Raw genomic sequence first — 24,038 nt, forward strand, 5'->3', positions numbered from 1 at the left:
TAACAAGTAGAAAAGTCATCAGGAGAGCTGAAGAAATAATGCTGAGTACCGCAAGACACTCAAGATATGATCCAGAAAACAACACAGCCCATCAGTGTCTGGATACATTAAAACAAAAACTCTCCGTTTATTCAGGGCGACTAAGGAGGTACAAAGTTAGTAACAGCCGCAAAAGCGACAATGCTCTTTTTGAGAGTTCTGAGAAGGCGTTCTATCGAAAACTCAATTCCACTGTAGAACGTGTCGATAAGACTTACCCAAGCCAAGAAGAAATTCATGAGTTTTGGGGAAATCAACTTTCCACACCAGCTGCTCTTAACAACAATGCTGGGTGGATAGAAGATACGACACAGAACTGCCAACACTACATTACTACCCTTTACGAACCCTTCACTACTGAAGAAGTCTCAAATATCATCAAAGAGCTTCATAACGGGAAATCTCCTGGACCAGATGGAGTTCAAAACTTTTGGCTCAAGAAGTTTTGGAGTATTCATGAGTGCTTATCAACACTAATTAATCATGTTATTTCTAATCCGCAGGATATACCAGCATTCCTAACTCAGGGTACCACTTATTTAATACCGAAGGATCAAAATAACACCCAAGATCCAGCCAAATACCGCCCAATTACTTGTCTTCCAACTTTGTATAAATTGGTCACATCCTGTGTAGCCCGGCGTATCTACCAACACTGTGCTCTGAACAATATCATAGAGCCTCAACAGAAAGGATGCGCTAAAGGTTCCATGGGTTGCAAAGAACAACTCATCATCGACTCAGTCATTTCTAACCAGGCGTATTCCAAAAAGAGGATTTTTTTTACTGCCTTCATTGATTACAAGAAGGCCTTTGATTCAGTGCCGCATGAATGGCTTATAGATATATTGAGAATATATAAAGTCGATGATAATATAGTGACCTTTTTAGAGCATATAATGACAGAGTGGAAAACTAGAATTCACCTTCAAATACCTGGTGAAATTAACATCGAAACTGAAAATATCGCAATCAGCCGGGGCCTGTTTCAGGGAGATTCGTTGAGTCCTCTGTGGTTCTGTCTAGCTATGAACCCACTATCTCAGCTATTAAACTCCACAGACGCAGGTTTTAGTATCAAAAATAACAACAATGTGGTGGCGAAGCTTAATCATTTATTGTACATGGATGATTTGAAATTAATGGCTTCCACTCGCAACCAACTCGATGAGATGCTAAAAACTGTAGAAACTTTTTCTAATGATATTAGTATGCACTTCGGACTAGACAAGTGCCGTATTTTAAATATAGTCAGAGGAAAGGTACAGCCCGGAGAATTCGATATGCAAAATGGCCAGAACATCGAGGCCATGGGTGAAAACGATATGTATAAATATCTTGGAGTAAAGCAAGCGCGGAAAATTGACCATAAACAAATGAAAACAGAGATAACTACAGAGTTTATACGAAGGGTAAAACAGCTGCTTCGCTCACACCTTAACAGTAAAAATTTGTTTAAGGCACTAAACACCTACGCATGTTCCGCGCTTAGCTACTCATTTGGCATTGTTAAGTGGACAAAAACGGACATAGAAAATCTTCAGCGAAAAGTACGAACGCACCTTACAAAGGCACAAAAACACCATCCCAAAAGTGCAGTGGAAAGAACGACATTACCACGGAATTTAGGAGGAAGAGGACTTATGGATATAGGTGAGCAATTAGACAAACAAATTGCTAACTTAAGAACTTATTTTCAGATGCAGGCTGAGACATCTACTCTACATCGCGCTATCTGCGCAGTAGATGACACAACACCGATTAAACTGAGGGAACCAGAAATGCGCATAAACCACCTCACTAAAGACGAAAAACTGCGCACCTGGATGGGTAAACCTCTACACGGGCGACATCCCAATGCGGTCAGCCAAGACTATGTCGACAATACAGCGTCGAACTATTGGTTGACGTCAGGAAAGATGTTCCCTGAAACGGAGGGATCAATACTGGCCATTCAGGATCAGGTTATACCAACCAGAAATTACCTGAAATATATCGTCAAAGACCCTCAGGTTCAAAACGACAGATGCCCATATGGATGTCAAGCCCAAGAAACCATCCAACATATTACAGGGGGCTGCCAGGCATTTGCTGCAACTGAATACAAGGAACGGCATGACGCAGTGGGAAAAATCCTTCATCAGGAGATAGCTATCAAGCTGGGACTTCTTCAAACGGATCATCTCCCATATTATCAATACGTCCCTGAGAGTATGCTTGAGGATGGCAACTACAAGCTATACTGGGACCGCACTGTGCTCACAGACCAAACAGTGGCACATAATAGACCAGATCTCGTACTAGTTAATAAATTAACAAAACAAACAACACTAATTGATGTGGCGATACCTAACAACAATAATCTCCGTAGTAAATTTACTGAAAAGATCGCCAAGTACAGAGATCTGGAAATTCAAATACGAAGGCAATGGAGAATGCAAAGTACCCAGACGATACCGATTATCATGTCTACTACTGGAGTCGTTCCGAAGACCCTCCTCGAAAGCATAAAAAAGCTGGGTCTGAATGAACATCTTTATAAGACCATGCAGAAAGCTGTACTACTCGCGACGGCCAGAAGTGTACGAAAATTTTTGGGAGATACACCTGCATTCCAAGTCACCTAGGACTCGATAACACGGAAAGAGTCCCACCAGAGCTCAATCCTTTTGATACCATAGGTATCTGGGATGAGTCAATTTTCCCCTTAGAGGGAGTGTGAGCCGTATGGCTAAATCTGGATAATTATAATTGCTTTTATTACAACGCAAGAGGCCCTATGAGGTACTTTTCTGTCCCGATTAAACCCCGGTTAGCTAACCGAGGTTTAACCGGGACATAAAGTACCGGCCCCTAATCTTTCAAGTACTAAAAGTAGAGGTGGGGGGATTTTGATACTTATTCATAGAAAAATAAAAGCTTTTAGAATGAGCCACATAAACAATTCAGTGGAGCAGTTATTTATATCTTGTTCTGTTTCAAATTTTAATTTTATCATTGGTGGTGTGTATATTCCTCCTAATAGTCCAAATAATTGCTATCTATCACATGTTGAAACAATTGAAGATTTGAGAATTCAGTATAATAAGTGCAGCTTTTATATTTTTGGTGATTTTAACTTGCCTAACATAACTCCTGATTTAAATAATATATCACCATCTCAGATAAATGAAAACATTTCTAGTGTAGCACAATATTATGCTTTTCTTGATTTTAAACAACATATTACTATTCCTAACTCTAATAATAAGTTTTTAGATCTACTATTTTCGAATGTGGATAGTATTCTAGTTTCATCTGCAATAGATCCTATTTTTTCTGAATCTACCCATCACAAACCATACTCCTTTGATTTACCTATATCGGACATTACAAATAATTTACTGTGCCAAGAATTTTACTATGATTTCAGAAACGCTGATTATATTAGCTTACAGAATTATTTGGGACCTATCAATTGGCACAAGTATTTAAATTTGAATGACATAAATACTGCAGTACACAATTTCTATCTATCCTGAGTATGGCATTAAATCTTTTTGTGCCCAAAAAGAAAAGTAAGGTATCAACTTTCCCAAAGTAGTTCGATGCTGAGTTGAGAAATTTAATCATCCAAAAGAAAATAGCTCACAAAAATTACAAGAATACTGACAATCGCTGTTATTACATAGAGTTTTCAAGGTTACGTAGTCAATGTAATATTTTATCTAAAGAATGTTTTGCGAATTACAAAAAAGACCTTGAAAATAATTTTAATACCAATCCCAGGTCATTTTGGAGATTTTTTAGCCGAAAAAATAATCTATATGATGTTCCTAATATGTATCTAGCAGATAAAAAAGCTGTGAATGGTGATCAGATAAGTGAACTTTTTGCTGTTTACTTCTCTGAAGTTTATGTTTCTTCCCTGGATGTAAGTTATCATGACACATTTAATAATTATTCATCTATAAAGTGTGATTCTTTGACAGTGGAAGTTATTTATGACGGTTTGTCAAAACTTTATAATAATGTAACAGTTGGACTGGATGGACTTCCCGATTTTTTCTTGAAAAACTGTGCTTACAGTCTAACTCAACCATTGTTTGTTCTATATAACTTATCATTGAAATTGGGCATTCTTCCTGATAAATGGAAAACTAGCCATTTAATTCCAATTTTTAAATCTGGCGAAAGAGAAAATATAGAAAATTACAGAGGTATATCTAAACAATCGACCATTCCTAAACTACTTGATAAGTTGATTTATAACCAGTTTTACTTGTCAACAATTAATAAATAATTATCAACATGGCTTTATGCACAAGAAATCCACAACTACAAACTTACTATCTTATGAAACATCTATTATCAGAGATCTGGAAAGAAGATGTCAGGTATATTGTGTATACACAGACTTTTCAAAAGCCTTTGATAAGATTGACCACTACTTACTGTTACATAAACTTAAGGCATATGGTTTCAGCGATCAGCTTTTAAAGTGGTTTGCTAGCTATTTAATAGGTCACACACAAAAAGTCAAACTGCTTCCATAAAGTTGCGAAAAAATATCAATCATCATATGTCATTGACAGTAAAGCGCTCTTTTATGTTAAAACAGTAAAGGATTTAGGAGTAATATTCGATGAAAACTTAACGTTTGTGGATCACATTAACTATGTGACAGCAAAGGCTTCAAAAGTATTGGGTTATATACTTCGCAGTTGTGCTGCTCTTTCCCTTAATACAATAAAGGCTGTTTACTCATCATTGGCTATATCTATATTAGAATTCTCCTCTATTGTCTGGTCACCATTTTATAATGTTCATGTTGTTTGTCTCGAGATAGTTCAAAATAAGTTTTTAAGATTTGCAGCGTACAGATTGGGATATAATGTTATTGAACCAAACCACAACTATACCATCATCCGAGTGATCTCAATTTGCACTCCTTAAAAGACCGTAGAATTATAAATGATCTAGCTTTTATTTATAAACTATTAAATAGTGAAATCAATTGCCCTGATTTATTAAAATTAATAAACTTTAATATTCCAAACCATGATCTGAGAAATAATAACTTGTTCCCTGTGCCTCATCATTCAACAAACTATGGTCTTAACTCACCAATAGATAGAACTTTGAGTCGCCTGAATGATTTGGACATCGATTTATTCTCTTCTTCCAGTAGAGTATTTAAAAACTGACTAAAATCAATTTTTCCGGTCAGCACTTATGTTTAATGTTTAATATTATATTTTCAGTAGATTTGTTAATTTTTGCCATGGATAATGCTTTTGTATTATGTAATTTATTAATTTTTTATTGTCTGTAGTTAGTTGATTAATGTCAGTTTATATTATATTATTATTATGTATTGTCACTGCATAACGTGGATTGTGTGTATGCTAAATTTAGTTTTATTGTAATGTACTTACTACAGTTTTATGCTGTCACACTTTCATTTAATTCATTTATTTTTATTTTTTGTTTTTTTTACTGTTTTACTGGACTTTACTACTGCTACTTTTACTTCTACTTATTGTTTATATATGTATATTTTTTATGAAATTGGGGAAACCCGTAAATAAATAAATAATAAAATCTAAATATCTAAAACATTTTGCAATTGACAAATACAACTTATCTTAGAACGAAGACAATAACAGTAATTGACAAATCAGTCCTGAAATTAAAACATTAAGGTAAATATAAATGTAATTGTGTGGAAAAAGCAGTAAAGTCGTTCATAAAGAAATCAACATTCGGAGATAATGTGTTTGCCAATTTAATAGTTTTACAGAGATAGGAACTTGAACCATAGTTTGTACGGTTAATGACTTCGTGGAAGGTGGTCACAGAACAGGTGGTTCTTGAAGGTACACGTAGATTAATTTTATTTAAGAGTTAGATACAGAATTTATGACCATGAATTAAGTTATATAAGAAGCAAAGATCTTTATGTTGACAACGACTCTGTAATGAGTCAAGCCGAATAATTTGCAGTAAAGACTCATAATTTTGACCAGTGAAATGCATCTTATAAGCATAATAGCGTAAGAATTTACGCTGAACTTGTTCGATTTTATTAATGTGACAATTATATTGAGGTGACCAAACACATGATGCATAATCTAAATGTGGTCTAACCAAAGAACAATAAAGAAGTTTTAAAGAACGACCAGTTGTAAAGTCATAGCTACATCTTTTAACAAAGCCAAGCATCTTTAATGACTTAGAATCCATGCTATTAATGTGTATGTTGAAATTCAAGTTAGTGTCAAGAATAACACCCAGATCTATAACTGAGTCAACTAATTGTAACCTAGTGTCCCGTATATAGTAAGAATTATTCTCAAAGTTTCTCAGTCGAGTAAAAGTTATAGAATGGCATTTGTTTGCATTTAAGTCCATGCCATTAAGTTAGCACCATTCTACAAGATTATCCAGATCTGATTGCAAATTGTAGCGATCCAGATCGGAGGTAATTATGTGAAATAATTTAAGGATAATAAGGATGATCCGTTGTAAAGAATGTGCTGAGTTGACTTCAACCGAGGCTTGCGCTGTAGCTTTAAAGAAGAGGAGCCCAGATTTACTAAGGGAAAGACTGACATGGTTGGTTCTGATGCTAATGCTGAATTTAGTGGAGTAGAAAGAGAAAGTATAAGATTTTTGCATGTTAACAACGTTTCCCCCGGTGTAACTCCTGAAGATGTTAAAGCGTATATACTTAAGAAAAATAGGCTCAAAGGGCTGGATGTATTGGTAAAGCAGCTGACCGCCAATGATTACTATAGCTCCTTTAGAGTTGGTGTTCGTAAAAGCATGTTTGATGCTATGTTGAGTTCGTCATCTTGGCCTAGCATGGTTAGGGTCCCAGCAATCCCCCATGTCGATCCAGAAACACTAAGAACCACCTAGAAAATAAAAGTGAAGACATTTTTTTATAAAATCCAAGAAACAACTCTCTGTATATTACCAGAATGTGCGAGGGCTTAGGCCTGGCACCTAAACTAAATGTATTGTCTAATAATGCTGCTTCTAACGTATACGATATTATCATTTTGGTGGAAACGTGGCTGTGCCAGGAAATTGTTGACGCTGAACTTGGCCTTAATGGTTTTTCCATATTTAGAAAGGATAGAGACTTTGCTGCTAATGGAAAAACACGTGGTGGGGGCATTGTAATTGCGGTGAGGAGCTGCTTTCACTCATCACTGATTGACATTCCTGATACCGCTGTTTACTGTGAACAACTGTGACTGTACAGAATCAATTTTGCATTGGCAGTGTTTACATTCCTCCTGGCTCTGGGACGGAGGTATATGAAGCTCATTGTTTATCACTGGAATATGTATGTGACACGTTTCCTGATAATATTATATACTGTGTGGGTGACTACAACTTGCCTGGCATTTCCTGGACTAATGAGATTGATGGAGTGACCATTGTTGGTGGTGGGTCATCAGACAATATTATTGTTGAGTATTTTTCACTATTTAATTTTTACCAATTCAACACAATATCGAATTTTTATAATGAAATGTTAGACTTAGTTTTCAGTAATAGCTTTATTTATAATGTTAAAGTTGCGGATAATGTTCAGGTTCCATGTGATCGCTATCATCCTGCACTTATTATAGAAACTCTGGATGCACCTGATTGCATGAGTGGGAGTGAGGTGAGATACAATTTCTTACATGCGGAGTACGAGAGTTTAAACAGCACGTTTCTATCGATGAACTTCGATTACTTATTTTCGAACTTGAGTGCGGAAGAATGTGTGGATGCCTTGTATTATGTTATGTGTGGTTGTATAAACCAGTATGTTCCTTCAATCACTGTCAGGAATAGCACATTCTCTATATGGTTTGATGGCGAATTGAAGCATCTTGTCTTATTGAAAAAATCCTATCACGCCAGATTTAAAAAGACAGGTTGTTGTGATGATTATGACGATTTCTGTAGTCTGAGAGCATTGTGTAAGCAGAGAAGTAGAGATTGTTATGCGGAGTTTGTTGAAAGTACTGAGGAATTACTTAATGAAAATATAAAACTGTTTTGGAGGTTGTTTAATTATATGCGGAATAATTTTGATATTCCTGGTTGTATGAAGTTGAATGATTCTGTCTATTGTGAGCCTCAGTCAATTGTTGATGCTTTCGCCACCTTCTTCAGCGCTGTCTATAATACTTTCACATCTTACCCTGATGACTGGGTTGATCCATCTGATAGCAATCACTGCCTTCTGTCTATTGTGAGCCTCAGTCAATTGTTGATGCTTTCGCCAACTTCTTCAGCGCTGTCTATAATACTGTCACATCTTACCCTGATGACTGGGTTGATCCATCTGATAGCAATCGCTGCCTTATTCACTCTTTTACTCTTGAAATAACTAAAGTTTTGGACTGCTTGGATAATCTTGATACTAGTAAAAGCCCTGGCCCTGATATGATATCGAACTTGTTTTTAAGGAATTGTCCAATACCAAATATTCAGAATTAATATCCGATTTTGAACAGTATATTTTTATCACCCCGTACATCACATGAACCAATTTGTTATTGTATATTTACATGTGCGGGTCTCTAATTTAGTTCACGAATTGTAAATTGTAAACAGTAATTCAGGCAATTGCATATTTAATTTGATAATCGAATATATTTCTTTGTTCTCAATATTCTGTAAACATACTCAGCGCTTGGCCTGACACCAATACTGGTGCCAACGCTGAGAATGAATATACAGTTTAGAATCATTCTCAAGAATCACTTTAACCAGGCCAGAGGAGCCTTTAACTTCATTCCTTCATATACATTCAATATGTAGCAAAAGAGTCTTCAACTAAATCGCGTACAAGTCACAGTCAGTACTCAACGTTCTCCCGGGGTAACTACCCTAGTGTCGGTTTTATAAATAAATTCTGTAATTGCTATTCTTGTTTCCATAATCTGAAGTGCATCCTCCACTGAGCCACGAAGATTAGACAGGAGTTGTTCATTTTTTTTGTGTAGACCATTATTGCTTATTTTTAACAGATCCCTGGCAGAGGGCCATTTTCCATCACAGTTTAAGAAAGCCTATGTGAAACCCATTCATAAATCTGGTGATAAGTCATTTGTTTGTAATTATCGTTCCATAAGAATTCTTTCTGTCATTCCTAAGATTTTTGAAGCCCTGCTAACTGATTTCTTGACGGATAATTTGAAAAATCAACTACATACTGCTCAACATGGTTTTCTGCCTGGCCGTTCTATTTCGACCAACCTTCTTCTTTACACGGATTATATTGTAAACGGTCTCGTGGACGGTTTACAGGTGGATTCCATTTATACTGATCTGTCCAAAGCGTTCGATAAGGTAGATCATTGCCTTTTATTGCATAAATTGGAATGTTTTGGTGTGAGTGGTAAACTTCTTTGCTGGTTGAAAACTTACTTGCGGGACAGATCTTTATGTGTGAAACTGAATGGTTTCACTTCTAATGAGTATTTTCCACTCTCAGGAGTGCCTCAGGGGTCCCACTTGGGACCTTTATTGTTTGCAGTTTTTATTGACGATGCTATTAAATCATTGACTGACTGCGAAGTGTTGGCATATGCCGATGACATAAGGAAATTTCTCGAGAATTTGTGAATTGGTGTGATAATAACAGATTAGTCATTTATCGTGACAAGTGTGTCAGGTTATCCAGTTTCATCGATCAGTGGAAATGGTAGATTTTGATTACAATTTGGATGGTTTTTTGATTGAGAGAGTCACTAGGATCAAGTATCTTGGTGTCATTTTTCAGAGAGATTTTTCCTTTAATTTGCATATTGATTTTATTTGTAATAAGGCTCTTAGGCAGCTAGGGTTTATTAAGAGACATACAAGGGATTTTCATAACATTTCTTCGCTGAGAATTTTATACTGCTCTCTGGTCCGATCTCAACTTGAAAATTACACTATAATCTGGTCTCCCTTTGTCCAATTCTCTGTTCAAAAGTTGGAGAGAGTGCAAAGACGGTTCTTTATGCACTGTGCCTTTAAATTACACAGACCTTATTTATATTCTGATATGATGAGATACTTAGAACTTGATCGTCTGTCTACTAGACGAGTTAATTTCGATCTCATCTTCATTTTTAAATTGGTTAACGGAATGATAATACGTTCACCTAAACTGCTTTAATTGGTTTGTTTCCACATTCCTTTCCGTGTCCTTCGTGAGAATACACTATTTCATATTCCTTTTCGTCGAACTAATTATTCTGTGAATATAGGTCTGGTCAGACTTCTTGTTCGGTTGCCTCATGAGACAGATTTTTTTAACTTGTCCGTAAGTGCCTTTAAACAATCTCTGAAGCGTTAAATTTAATTGTAATTCTATATACATATTTATTTTATGATTTTGTATTTTATTTATAGTGCAGTTACTGAAGGTTTTCACCTCCTATTTTCACGAAAATTGGTGAGTAGTTAGAGGATACATCAAGAAACAAAGGTGACATGATGTCAACTTGCGCTTTTAACTTGGGGGTGAATGCCACCCCTTCTCTGAGATGAAAATTATTTTATTAAAAGTAATACCATAAATCGATAGAGGGACGAATTCTAAGCAAAATTTGTTATATAAAGTTATTAACATAAATCAATACTTTTTGAGTTATTAAAGATCAAAGATTTTATTTTTTTCCTAAAAAAATGCATGTTTTAAAGCTGTTTTTCACGTATAACTCAAAAACTACAAGCTTTTACAAAAAAGTTGTTATTACAAAAATTGAAGATAATAAAAAATTGAATACACTCCTCTCTTAAAGAACTAAACTAATGCTAATTCAAAGTGAGTTATGGGTAATTCAATGTATATTTTTTTCGATGAGTACTCAAATCTAAGTATTCAAGCTTAAATAACGAGAAAACGATGCATTTTATAAAATATACCTTCTAAGCGCTTGTCAAAGTACTTCGAAATACCTATCAAATAAGCTCCAGAAGTTAATAGCAACAAAATTAAGCAATTTATGATTATTTCATTCATAGGAGATTCTGACCAATAGAAAGCTACAGATATCTGAATTAAATCGATAATTTTTGATAATCTCCCGTCGTTAAGTATATTACGTCAGATGCCCTTCGTTGCTACGAAAAAATACATTCAGTGACATTAATGACAATTAATGTTTTAAAAATTATAAAAGTGATGACTTTCAATCGTCAAATATTTATAAAAACTGTGTGTTTAATGGTACTTACATAAATAAATTACAATAAAATTTTGGTTTTGAACAGTTTTATTCATGAAATAATCGCAACAAATTGCACTCGACCTCTGAAATTAATATAGAATTTTTGCTTTCGGGACACTTTGACATAATTTCACTCGCCTTCGGCTCGTGAAATTAAAACTGTCAAAGTGTCACTCGGGAAAAATTCAATAATTTCAGAGCTCTTGTGCAATTACTACTGAAAATAAGAGAACCCTTTCGAATTTTTTAGGAAAAAGTGAAAAATTAAACATACGCCACTTCTACAAAATTTTACATTTATAGTAATCCTTACAAGAATTTCTTTATATTAGTATAAGTAATGATTTCAACAATTTTGACCGGTTTAGAATGCATATTTTTGAAAAAAAGATATGATTTAAAAAAATTAGAATTTTTAAAATTATCGTAATTTTAATTTTCTTTTGATAATAACTCCAAAAATATTCAATATACGTAAAAAATTATAAATAACCAAATTTTATTTTTTTTGTATTAAATATTCTACCTGTTTTGCTATTTCTGTAGGGTAAAAAATACCCGAGACAGAAACGTTTAAAGCTTAAATTTTGCTGCGAGAACCATGTAACTGGGTCTATTTAACCTTTTATTTTTAAAAAGTAAGGGATTTTAAAGATTAAATTTAACGAGATCTAATAGCCCTTAGAATTAGCTTTCAAACGGTTTTTAGGTGATTCTGATATCTTAAAAATTAACGGAGTTATATAAAAAAAAACTAACATTTTTTAGAAAAAATTTTTAAAGATAAATTTTGAAAAATTTTTGGAGCATAAATTTTAATGCTATTAACTTGTTAGGGGACTTATTTGATAGATATTTTTAAGTACTTTGACAAATGTTTAATAAGTTTGTTATAAAATGCATCGTTTTCCGGTTATTTAAGCTTGAATACTTACATTTAGGTACACGCCGAAAAGAATGTACATTAACTCACTATTAGTTAACATTAAAAGGTTTTTCTAGTAAGGAGTTTATTTCATTTTTTATTAGCTTTAATTTTGGTAAAAATAACTTTTTTGTAAAAATTTATAGTTTTTAAGTTATTTATAAAAAATCGGCTAAAAACATGCATTTTTCTAACGAAAAATTAAAATCTTTGATCTTTAATAACTCAAAAAGTTTTGATTTATTTTAATAACTTTATATAACACATTTTGCTTAGAATTTGTCCCTCTGTCGAAATATGGAGTTATTTTTAAGAAAATAATTTTCACCCCCGAGAAGGGGTGGCATCCACCCCCAGGGTAAAAGCGCAAGTTGACACCATGTCACCTTTGTTCCTTGAGATATCCTCTAACCAGTCACCAATTATCATGCAAATCGATAGAGGTTCAACGAAATCGGAGGTAACAGCTCATATCCACCTTCAGTGACTGCATTATTAGTATTATTTGTTTGTAATGTTTATAAATGTTGCTTAATTGTATATTTTTGTCATTGGGCTTGCCCCGTTTATTAACAATAAATAAATAAATAAATAAAACAAAAACTTTTTTTTTGACCTCTAATATAGTATGTCCCCGTAACTTGATACCATATGGGATACTTTTTTATTATCAATTTTACGAAAAAAAAGTTATTTTTGATAAAATACTCTGCATGGTCCAAAATCTAAGATGGAACAATCAGATATCAAATTTTATCTATTTTATACGAGGTAAGTATGTCAAAAAATATGAATTTTGCTAAAGAGTCCCTGTTGGGTTCAGTATTGGATCCTCTCCTTTTCCTTATTTTTATCAATGACATCACTAGTTTAAAAACCGATGGAAAATTTTTTCTTTTTGCTGATGATACCAGTATTACTTGGAGCAACTCAAATATTGCAACTCTTTCAAATATTGCAACTCTTCATGCTACTATTATTTCTGATCTAAGTACTCATAATAAAAACCTGGTCCGATTCAAATTTACTCTCTTTTAATGTATATAAAACTGTAGCGTTATCCTATAAAGGAGCTCTTCAGCCCTTACCTCTTAATACCAGCCAGATCAGTACTGCTGATTCTGTAAAATTTGTTGGCATTTTTTTAGATAGCAACCTTAAATGGTCCCTTCATATCGATGTGTCAAGTAAGAAACTACAGCCTGTCCCAAACCCTTTTTTCAGTGCGTTACAGTTTATCGAATTCTCTATAACGCATTACAGTTGGAAGCGACAGAAAAAAACGTACTTCTGTGATTATTATACATTGAACTTAGAAAATTATGTATTCCTTGAGGGTATTTCCATATTAAATCGGATTTATATTTATAGATGTATAATTGGGAACTTGCACATTTTTTTTATTACATAATAATGTTCATTTTTGTTTAAAAATGGGATTTCCAAAATTTCACGCTTCAAAAACTCATAATAACTTAGAAGTACAAATTTAAAGTCTTCTGTGATTTAAATTAGTTCAAATGACCCGTGACGTCACATAGTTGAACTTTATGGTTATATTGTTTAGGTATATTCTTCTTCTTATTCTTTAGTTTCTTGGCCTCCACCTACTTGGGTATTTGGCCAGCTCATCGTTGCGGAATAAGGGAAAAATGTTTATTCTAATGACATTTATCCTATGTCATTGTAATAACATATACCAGTTTGTTGAGATTGGAGTTTGATACAGTTTTTGAAGGAAAGGAAAGAAGGTTTACTATGGAAAATAAAAGAAAACACTACGTGTTGTTTAGTGCCATTTTCTAAAAGTAAAGTTTTCTATGTAATTAAAATAGTTCAAACGATCAAACGTATTTTATACTGACGTTTATAACGTCTAATTTAAAATTATATACAATTTTGTTTACTTTGTTGCTGCAGAATGCTATATTATGACGTCACGACGCGTTTTGGGCTAACTGCAATAATTTGCATTTAGAATCGTTTTTAGGGGCCAAACGGAACACAAAAACAACTTTTTTATCTTTGATATATGTTTTAAACATTTTTGATGATTTATAACATGTGTTTCGAATTTAACATTTTATGCAAGTTCCCTATTGGTTGGTGATTACAATACTCTACATAGATAACCAATCAATGAGGCGAGTAAGATAAAATTTGACACAAAAATAATCGATCATATGGTAAAATGACAAATATTGTACTTTCTAGGTCAGAAATTTGTCAAATACGTAAATATAAAATAAATAGTCCATGTGGTGAAACCGCTCCCTTCTGAAAAACATTTCTAATTCGGTTTCTCTGCGGATTCATATTCAAAAATGTCCCCTTTAAACAAATCTGAAGGGTACCGGACGGAATTTTTGGGCAGAAATTGTTTAAACAATTTTTTTAAACAAATACATAAGATCACCTTTTATTGCTCCAAAAAATATATTTTTAGGTTTTTTGGGTCATTCTAAACAAGAAAGGTATCTTGTAATTTTTCTCAAAAATTGACAGTTTTTGAGTTATAGGCGATTTAAAATCTAAAAAATGCGAAAATACGCATTTTCGAGGCTTATAAACTCATTTAAATTAGGATTTTTAAGGGTGCCAATAACTTGGATTAAAGTTTAAACATTCCTTTTCAAGATTCCGAAGAGTAATCGGGTCTAACTTCAATTTAGACCGCAGTTTTTTAATTGTTAATTATGCGTGCCCATCCGGTTTTTTTGCCGGTGCGGCGAGCAATATTTTCAAAAATCTCCTATTTTCCTCCGAAAAATATTTTTTCTAGATTCTTTGGGACATTCTAAATAAAATAAGTTTCTTGACATTTTTCTCAAAAGTTAATAGTTTTAAAGTTATAAGCGATTTAAAATCCGAAAATGACAAAAAACACATTTTCTCATTTTAAATCGCTTATAACTTTAAAACTAGTAAGTTTCGAGGAAAATGTCAAAACATTTATTTTATTTAGAATGTCCCAAAGAATCTAGAAAAAATATTTTTCGGAGGAAATTAGGAGATTTTTGAAAATAGTGCTCGCCGTACCGGCAAAAAACCGGATGGACACGCATAATTAACAATTAAAAAACTACGGTCTAAATTGAAGCTAGACCCGTTCACTCTTCGGACTTTTAAAAAGGAATGTTTAAACTTTAATTCAAGTTACTGGGACCCTTAAAAATACTAATTTAAATATGAGTTTTTAAGCCTCGAAAATGCATATTTTCGCATTTTTTAGATTTTAAAGCGCCTATAACTCGAAAACTGTCAATTTTTGAGAAAAATCACAAGATACCTTTCTTGTTTAGAATCACCCAAAAAAACCTAAAAATATATTTTTTGGAGCAATAAAAGGTGATCTTATGTATTTGTTTAAAAAAATTGTTTAAACAATTTCTGCCCAATAATTCAGTCCGGCACCCTTCAGATTTGTTTAAAGGGGACATTTTTGAATATGAATCCGCAGAGAAACCGAATTAGAAATGTTTTTCAGACGGGAGCGGTCTCACCACATGGACTAAAATTTTTTATGTCATTGGTATATTCGGGCATTGTATAGTGAAATTTAATATTATATTTATTTAATTTTACATTAAACTATTTTAAATATTAATATTCTGGCAAATATTTGTATAAATAATGATGTTTATATAAATATAAATATTCTGACAACTGTCAGTGTCAGATTTAACTAAAATGTCATGAAATGATTTGCGACATTCTTAAAATCCTTCTTCTTCTTCTGTAGTTTATTGGCCTCCACCTTCTTAAAATCCTATATGACGTCAAAATTAATGACGCATCAAAAAAGGGGTTGGGATCTACTATATCGTGAGCTTGCTACGCAATAAGATGTTTCGAAGGATCTCAATTTAGCCTCTTCCCAAATAACTATTTTTCTTTCTTCGAGTCGCATCTTCAATATGGTCTCCCGGTTCTGGTACAGCCGCCCAATCCGATATTATTTTTAAATTACAAAAAAGAGCAATAAGGTATCTGTTTGGCCTCAGAAGAACAACATATTGCAGAACCTACTTTAAGGATCATGGGACTTTCTTTATACATTTTAGAAACTGTTTGCCTAATTCATAAACATCTACATGTCTTTCCAGCAAGGCATAATAGTCTAAGATCCGAATATGAGGTCGAAATGTTCCCATCTGCTTGCCGGATGAAACATTTTTTTTTTATTAAATTTCATACATAGACAAACACGACCAGCATGGGTTGCCTATCAAAATCGTGTCATAGCTATCCCTAAGGGGGGGGGGGGGCGTAGGAGTTGAAATCAACATTACAAGCACAGTTTTGTGTATTTTTTTGAAAGTATGATAAAATTATTTTATTTTTAAATTAAATAAGTGTATTCAGTATAATTCAAAGAATAATCAAAAAAAAAATTCAACGAAAAATATTGAAAAATAAGCCAACGGTGGCAAATTTTTAAAGACACCTCGAAAATAAAAATGGATTTTACGGTGGACATCCGAACTTATCATTGGATCATGGTAAACAAAAAATTCAAAAAGATTTTATTAGCTTATATGTTTATCGAGATAACTCTGTCGAGTTTTTTTAGTTATAACGATTTTTGACTTTTGGTATCACTCAGAAATCAAAACAACGAAATTTTTGCACAAAATCAACATATTTATTATCAAACGAAAATCAACATATTTATTATTGTTAAATAAAAAATAAGCATAGAACAAAAAATATATCGACGGCGTTACCTCAAGGAATGTCTAAATAAAATATATACAGAATTCCAGGTGGGTCGGTCAAGTAGTTTTTGAGTTACAATGTTTACAACCTTTGAAAAAAGCAGTTTTGAGGAAAAAGCGTTTTAAGTATTGTCAACTTATATTTTCCATTTCTTTTTTGTCTGTCAAATCGTAAAATGATGCACACCGGAATATCTTTTTGAATCGCGGAGTAATGCGTTTTGAATCGCGTTGACCGTTGTTCATTACGTTCAAGCGTGCTGACGCGAACCTGCTACAAAGCGAGTCGAAGATAGGGATTATTCAATACTATCTCCCTACCTTCGACTCACTTTGCAGCATCTTCGCGCCAGCGCGCTTGAGCGTAGTGAGAAACGGTCAACAGCTGTTCTCATTTTCTTTTGTAAATTACCCGCGATTCAAAAACATATTCCGGTGTGCATAACTTTACGATTTGACAGACAAAAAAAATTGAAAATAAAAGTTGACAATATGTACTTGTCCTTACACGGATGACCAACGGGGGTCAAAAATGACCCCCAGTCAAAAATGGCAATTGAGAAAAAAATTAAGATTCTTTAACAAATAAAATAATGTATTCGTAATTTTAATGTTAGTATAGTACCAATAAATGATAAATAATAAACATTAGTAAAACATAATTTTAATTACAACTGAACAAAAACAGGAATCATCATTCTGAACATAGAACTAAGGAAATTTTAAAATATACACTAATTTACGTCGCCACAGGTTCAACAAACAGTTTTTTTTTTCAATATTGGAATGTTTCTTACAAACAATTCCACGTAATAGACGGTATTTACTTGGAACGGTATAAAATTGGAACATGGAAGGCCAAGGGAGTTCGTCTTTGACCCCAAATTCAGAAAATATTTTTTTTTCGTAAAATATAGGGATTTTTTTTATTACAAAATATGAGGGTATCTAGAATGATATTAAAGTTAAATAAAAAAAATAATGAGTTTAAAATTGAAAATATTTCTGAATTTATTAAATAGAAACATACATTGGGGTCAAAATTTTTACCCCCGTGGTCATCCGAAGGTTAAAAGCGTTTTTCTCAAAACTGCTTTTTTCAAAGCCCGTAGACATTGTCACTTAAAAACTACTTGACCAACTCACCTGGAATTTTGTACATATTTTTCTTAGACATTCCTTGAGGTAACGCTGTCTGGATATTTTTTGTTTCATGCTTATATTTTGTTTAACAATAATAAATATGTGGATTTTCACCCTTTTTTCTGCAACAAATGTCGTTGTTTTGACTTCTGAGTGATACTAAAAAGTCAAAGATCATTAAAACTAAAAGAAACTTGACAGCGTTACCCCGAGAAACTCATAAGCTAATAAAATATTTTTGAATATTTTGTCTTCCATGATCCAATAATAAATTCTGATTCCACCGCAAAATTCATTGTTTCTTTGAGGTGTCTTTAAAAATTTGCCACCGTTGGCTTATTTTTCAATATTTTTTCTTGAATTTTTTTTTCCATATTCTTTGAAATATACTTAATATGCTTATTTAATTTAAAAATAAAATTATTCTCTCATACTTTAATAAAAAAGTTCACAAAAATGTGCTTAAAATGTTGATTTCAACCCCTACAGCCCCTTAAAGATAGCTACGACACGATTTTGATAGGCAACCCGGATGGTCGTGTTTGTCTATGTTTGAAATTTAATGAAAAAAATGTTTCATCCGGCAAGCAGATGGGTACATTTCGACCTCCTATTCGGATCCCGTACTATAATCATGACTATTCCACCAGAAACTCTTCCTTTGACGTCTGTTAATATCCACCGAGTTAATAAAGAAATCTATATTATATTCTGCAAAAAAACTATACAACGATCTCCCTCTGCAACTTAAATTTGCAACATATTTCTTTAAGTTCCGTAAAATGACGAAAGCCTATCTATCCGAAAGACCATATTATTCAGTTGAAGAATTTCTTAATCAATAACTAAGAAATTACAGTGCTCTGACATAAAAGTAGTATTTTTATCTATATTTTTATATTACACATATGTATGTAGCAGCTTAACTTATGCTTTCTTAAGGGGGTATGTAAACGCCACAGTCAAAATGGTTGGTGATCATAGGAACTAAACGTTTAACAATTCTTTCAGTAGATGGCAGCACGTATATATATTCGAACATTTTAATAACGACGAATTTTAATTCTATTAACGACGGCGCTGTTGCCATTGCCAAGTACTAAATAGAACTTATGATCGTTACCGATCGATCGGTACCGTTTGCCTTCAATCGTACTTATTGTATTTACAGATGAGGGTGTTTAATTCTTTACCTGGAAATGGTAAATTCTTATTATTAATAGATAGCATTGTATAACTAGACAAATTTTTATCTTTTTTTAAACAATGCTAATAGATACAAAACGTTTCGTTTGGAAATATTTGATCACTTATTGTATTTAGATTATATTTGTAATAATGTGATTTGTAGTTTTGTGACAATTATTAATTCTTTACCTGGTCAAAAAATATTTATTTTAAACTGATAAAGAAATTTGCAATTGTTTGAAATACAAGTAGTAAATATATATGTTACCGTTAAAACCCGATTTCAGTTAAAACCCGAATTTACTAGGAAAAACTAGTTTTAACTATGTACTTTAGACAATTCTAGTTTTAACTAGTCAAAACTACATTTGACTGCTAAATTCAGTTAAAACTAGAAATCCCGAAAGGATTTCATTTAGAGTAGTTTATATGCGATCCTCTTGTGATTGCATATCGATCAAATCTACCTGACAGCGACTATTCAGTTCTGAATGCAATATAGGTTTCGATACAAGACCCCTCTTCGCTCTATTTTTACTCTTCTTCCCTTGGCAGCTTTCACACATTGGGATAAAAGTATTGATCATATCAATTATTGTTATATTTGACTATTTTCTGGCGGTTTTAGCCTTCAACCTATCCCGATCTCCATGAACAATAGCAACGTGGGCTATTGAGCTACGTCAGCTCAATTTTAGAAGCTAACGTTTTTATTTGGTTAACTTCAACAATTCTAAATCGTTTTAGTCTTCGATTTTCTAATGGTGTTGTGTGGCAAACAACATCTTGTACTTCGACCATAATTAATTTATTATATGCTTTTGGTCACAACGTTTTAGTGACTTTCTTTTTCTCGGTCTCTTTCGTTTGTAAAATCATTTCCAAAACACGTTCTTTTCACGTTCTTGTCTCTTCCCGCAACAATTTTAACTGGTATGTATTCGCTAGTAATTACAGAAAAAAACTAGTTTGAACCTATTATAAACTACTCTAAATGAAGTCCGTTCGGGATTTCCAGTTTTAACTGAATTTAGCAGTCAAATCTAGTTTTGACTAGTTAAAACTAGAATTGTCTAAAGCGCATAGTTAAAACTAGTTTTTCCTAGTAAATTCGGGTTTTAACTGAAATCGGGTTTTAACGGTAACATATACACTGAATCACACTTTTTGCTCTAAATTTTAAATAATCGCTTGGATTAACATGAAATTTGGCATACACATAGGTAACATGTCAACCAAGAAAAGTGATAGTGTGCCGATGTAAGATTTTGCCCTGAGGGTGAGTTTTACCCCATCTCGGGGGTGAAAAAATATACGTTCAAAATAAGTCTGAAAATGGATAAACTGACTAATTCTAAGCAACTTTTGTTCTATAGGATTTTTTCACTAAATTAATATTTGAGTTATTTGCGAGTAAAAAACACGTTTTTAGGCGGCTTTTACAAATATGTAACTCAAAAAGTAAGTATTCTATCCGAAAAAAAAAATTCTTAACAAAAATATATAGCTTCTAAAAAAGTATAAAAAATGGTGTATTAGACCTGGATCCCGCGTTCCAAAAAAAAGTTGATTAATAGCAAGCTGAAAATTTGTTAATAGCTTAACGGTGTCTAGTCGGACAAACTTTGATGTACGGGAGGGAACTTCGTAACAGGGGGTTACGAAAACGTCCCAGGTATTTTGTCAAATAGAACATCCAATTGATTTGTTACCCTTTCATTAAACTCTCATGCAAACATCAGACTGCTATTACTAACCGACTTGATTACTGTCATTTGACAATGTTCTTCGTGTTCCACTCATTAAAATACACAGTTGGTGATAAACACCAGTCTGATTTTTACATAAAAGTTTAATGAAATGCTAACAAATCAATTGGAAGTTCTGTCCGACAAAATACATGAAACGTTTTCGTAGTCTGACGTTCCAAATTTTTAAGCTGTTCCACAAATAAAACTTCCCCTGTTCCAGTGTTACCATACATCAAAGTTTGTCCGACTAGACACCGTTAAGCTATTAACAAATTTTCAGCTTGCAATTAATAAACTTTTTTTAGGTACGCGGGATCCAGGTCTATATATTATGAACTCTATGGACCCAGTTGAAACAAAGTTGTAGCTTCTTCGTGTTCCACTCATTAAAATACACAGTTGGTGATAAACACCAGTCTGATTTTTACATGAAAGTTTAACGAAATGCTAACAAATCAATTGGAAGTTCTGTCCGACAAAATACATGGAACGTTTTCGTAGTCTGACGTTCCAAATTTTTAAGCTGTTCCACAAATAAAACTTCCCCTGTTCCAGTGTTACCATACATCAAAGTTTGTCCGACTAGACACCGTTAAGCTATTAACAAATTTTCAGCTTGCTATTAATCAACTTTTTTTAGGTACGCGGGATCCAGGTCTATATGAACTCTATGGACCCGGTTGAAACAAAGTTGTAGCTAATAAAAAATAGTTTCATATCCGCCAAATTTCAAAGTGAACATTTCAACGTGAAATAAACAAAAAATGATGCACTTTTTTGGAGAAAACTCATTACAACTTTTTTAAAGTGTTTAAAAAATATTTATTTTTGTTTTTTTTTTTTAGTTTGTAGCATCAAAACTAAGCAAATGCTCAAAATATAGTTGGTCCCTTTTTTTTGGTCAAAAACCTCGGGAAAATCACCCCCTAATTATCATCTTAAATCAAATCAATCGTAACCACTTCACAAGCTACTTTCTATCTATCTTTGAGCCTTAGGACCGGTATTTTATGTCCTGGTTAGCTAATCGGGACAGAAAACTACCTCTTAGGGTCTCTTGCGTTGTCCTCTTCCTCCTAAGTGCCTTCTCTATTGAGGTTGGCGATCAATATGGCAAATTTCTCTCTGTTCTGGGCTTGATGTATTAAGTCATTCCCTGTTGTGTGGGTCCAATCTCTGATGTTTCGGGGCCAAGATTTTTTCTTTCTTCCTATGCCCCTTTTACCTTCGATGTTGCCTTCTAATATTACCTGAAGCTGCTCAAATTCCCTATGGCGCATTATGTGTCCTAGATATGACGTCTTTCTAATTTTGATTGTATTGACCAGATGAGGACGTGTGTTAATTATTTCCAGTACTTCTTCATTTATAGTTTTGGCGGTCCAGCTTATTCTTAGCATTCGGCGGTACATCCACATTTCGAATGAATTCAGTTTGTTGACATCATACTGTTTTAATGTCCAGGTCTCACAGCCATATAGTAATAGACATCACACATAACACTTTAGTGTTCTCAATCTTATTGTGACTGATAGCTTGGGGTTACAGAGCATTTTAAGCATGTTCATGAAGCCATATCTTGCTATTTCAATGCGTCTTCTAATTTTTTTGAGTGGTCTAGCTGACTGTTTAGCTCTGTGCCCAGGTATATGAAGCTTTGGGAACTCTGAAGGGTGATACCATTGATTTGTATGTTGGAATGTCAACACGGGAAGTTTTTTTCCTCGGAAAATTTTACATTTTCATCTCATTTCTAATTCTTGTTCTTCATGTGCCTTGTCCGTTGTGGAAGTTGGCTATCATCATAGCAATTTTAATTTTGTTTACAGCATGTCTATAACTCGATCGATGTTAGTCCAAACCATTGGCGTAAGTTTTGAAGCCATGAGTGTCTTCTTCTTCCGGGTCCACGTTTACTCTCTATTTTACCATATATTATCAGCTGCAGTATACGATATTTATCATGTCTCATAATATATGACCGAGGTGTTCACGTTTTCGTTTTTTAATTGTGAAAGATATTTCTTTTTGTTTTCCCATTCGGCGCAATACCTATTCGTTGGTGGTGTGAGTCGTCCAGAATATTTTGAGGATACGTCGGTACACCCACATTTCGAATACCTCTAGCCTTTTCGATAATGTTTCCGTTATTGTCCAGGTCTCTGCTCCATACAACAAGACTGGAAATACATAGCATTTTAGCAGCCATATTTTTAGTGGGACAGATATGTCGCAATGATTGAATATATTTCTCATGTTAAATGTAGCTCTGGCCTTTTCAATTCTACATCGTATTTCGGTTTTTTGATCCCATTTCGAGTTGACGACTGTTCCAAGGTAGGTATACATATAATTCTACGTGTTGAATTGATTTTTTATTTTCAATTGTCTGGCAGGTTTTTGAGTTTTGCTCACCAGTGTCTATTTTTGTTTTATTTATGTTGAAGGTTAAATTCTCTTGTTTCACTCGCTCTTTGTAGGTACCCTGTCCATAAGATGCTGAAGTTCATCAATACTGCTAGCAACCACAACTGTATCGTCTGCATATCAGTTTATCTAATTATTACTTCAGTAAATTTCAATATTTTTTTCACTTACGGAAATATTTGACATAAATTAATCAATGATTATACAATATTGTTTTGTCTACAATTTTTTTATTAGGATAATGCCTCAACAAATACTAATGGCCATTTGCATGTGCAATGTGTGTAAAAATGTCGATGTCATCGTCTTTACAAAAAGCTAATTGTATCCGAACAATGCATTATTTGCGTTATTATAAAAATTAAATTTGCCACAAAGTGAATAAAACTTAAATTATTTTTAGATACGCCCCACATAACATACTAGAGCTTAGGTTATCTATGTATTATGTCAAAACTAGTATAATCCCCCAGTAAAGACATTTTGAGCCTAGTTTAACTTTCAACCATTTGTATACCGTCACGGTTTCAAGCATAAAATATGTATATTTGTATTGTAAAGACACTGTGACGTTATACAATCATGATTGAAAGTCAAACAAGGCCCAAAATCACGGTTATTAGACTTTATTACG

The 24,038-nt window shown here is 33.4% G+C and overlaps 1 protein-coding gene across 3 annotated transcripts in view; it reads left to right on the forward strand.

Annotated features, from left to right (window-relative positions):
* Positions 1–24,038, forward strand: part of LOC126881389 (DNA-binding protein Ets97D) — a 95,358-nt gene that overhangs the window by 2,886 nt on the left and 68,434 nt on the right. The gene's annotated exons all lie outside the window — the stretch shown is intronic.

Source organism: Diabrotica virgifera, chromosome 3 (assembly GCF_917563875.1).
Source record: "Diabrotica virgifera virgifera chromosome 3, PGI_DIABVI_V3a".
Classification (NCBI taxonomy): Eukaryota; Metazoa; Arthropoda; class Insecta; order Coleoptera; family Chrysomelidae; genus Diabrotica; species Diabrotica virgifera.